This window comes from Octopus sinensis, linkage group LG21, assembly GCF_006345805.1.
Source record: "Octopus sinensis linkage group LG21, ASM634580v1, whole genome shotgun sequence".
NCBI classification, from domain to species: Eukaryota; Metazoa; Mollusca; class Cephalopoda; order Octopoda; family Octopodidae; genus Octopus; species Octopus sinensis.
In genome coordinates, this window is record NC_043017.1 from 11,765,768 (window position 1) to 11,768,267 (window position 2,500).

Below are 2,500 nucleotides of genomic sequence, written 5' to 3' on the forward strand. Positions count from 1 at the left end.
GTATGTGTACTTATATACACCACATACAAACACACACACTCATAAACATGTATATTTGATTATATATATATATATATTTTAACGGCGGTGCATCAGCATGGCCGCAGCTCTGAGCTGAAACAAGAAAACCGAAAAACGAATATATATATTCATACACATACAGAGACGTGTATATGTATACAATGTATATTTTCTCTAGACAGTCAGTTACATTTATATACATATATATTTAACATACTCACACACACCCACATACATATACATATATATATATACTTAGTGTTATATATATATACATCCAGAATCATGCTAATAGCTTAAGAGTGAAAATTAAGAGTTGTCAGTTTTCTGTGAATCGGTTTTGCTAAGACTTTACCCAGCTGGTTTGCACACTATAGAAACATCATTGTAATGTTTCCAGTATTCTGTGTAGTATACTTTTTTTTTCAGATTCTTCAGTTTTGGAGTGAACCACGCTAATAGCATCTCTTCTCTTTAAGAACAATGAGATGTAGAATAGCCTTTATAATGTAGAAAAGTCTGTCATCATCATCATCATATATATATATATATATATATATATATATATATAGATATATATATACAAATATATATTTGCAATATATATATATACAATATATATTTACAAATATATGTGTGTGTGTTTTGTGCGTGTGTATAGATATAAATATATATATTTATACGTATATATACATACATATATATGTTCATATATGCATACATATCTTTGCATATGCATACACATGCACACACACACACATGTATGCATACGTACTCATATGTATACACGTGTATGCACATATACGCTTAAAGACGGACAGAACACAAATCCCATATGCATTCATGCACCAGTGACAAAATGTCTAATGCAGGGATTATACTCCTCACATATATAATTCGCATAAAAGAAGAGTGAGGGTTATTATTATTATCATTGTTGTTTATGCTATTGTTGTTATTGTTCTTGTTAGTTCTGTCATTACTTGCATGATGCCATCATTGTTTGTACAATTTCTTTGTGTTTATCCGTTGTGGTTGTGTCTCTTTTAGTAAAGTGTTGTAAGAAGGTGACACACAATATATCTGCTTTGTCGTAAAAACCATATCGGTCACCCAAGCATAAAAATACCCCTTACTTTTGACATTAGTATTCATATTGTTCACTTCAGCAAATGTTCTCCGCTGGGCTGTCAGGGATCTTTAAGACGATGGATGTGTGCTTAAGGAAATCTTAAAGCATCCAAATTTATGAGTTTCATATAAAATCCTTTGAATATAATCAGACAGAATCTAAATCTCTCTGCCCATTTCTGTCTATATGTATGAACAGGGCTAAATATACGTCCATATGTATGAATAAAATATTTTACATACACATAGTTATGATTCAATGCCTAATTGTATGTGTACTTATATACACCACATACAAACACACACACTCATAAACATGTATATTTGATTATATATATATATATATTTTAACGGCGGTGCATCAGCATGGCCGCAGCTCTGAGCTGAAACAAGAAAACCGAAAAACGAATATATATATTCATACACATACAGAGACGTGTATATGTATACAAATGTATATTTTCTCTAGACAGTCAGTTACATTTATATACATATATATTTAACATACTCACACACACCCACATACATATACATATATATATATACTTAGTGTTATATATATATACATCCAGAATCATGCTAATAGCTTAAGAGTGAAAATTAAGAGTTGTCAGTTTTCTGTGAATCGGTTTTGCTAAGACTTTACCCAGCTGGTTTGCACACTATAGAAACATCATTGTAATGTTTCCAGTATTCTGTGTAGTATACTTTTTTTTTCAGATTCTTCAGTTTTGGAGTGAACCACGCTAATAGCATCTCTTCTCTTTAAGAACAATGAGATGTAGAATAGCCTTTATAATGTAGAAAAGTCTGTCATCATCATCATCATCATATATATATATATATATATATAATATATATATATATACATACAGGGTGCATAAGGTATTTGAGGACATACCTTTTTTGGGTCATTGCTGCATTTTTTTGCTAACTCTGTATAATCTTTGTTTCAGAAAATAATAATTGCAGACCCTCAGCTTACTAAATAATAATGCCAAACCATCAGAGTCCAAAGAACTGCTGCACCCAGGACACTTGAACCAATGGTAACTTGGGACTAAATGGGAACATCAATGTCTCCTTAGAATGGATCAGGGTATATCTTAACTGGAATGGATCAGGGTATACCTTGACTAGAATGGATCAGGGTATATCTTAACTGGAATGGATCAGGGTATACCTTAACTAGAATGGATCAGGGTATATATTAACTGGAATGGATTAGGGTATACCTTGACTAGAATGGATCAGGGTATATCTTAACTGGAATGGATCAGGGTATATATTAACTGGAATGGATTAGGGTATACCTTGACTAGAATGGATCAGGGTATACCTTGACTGG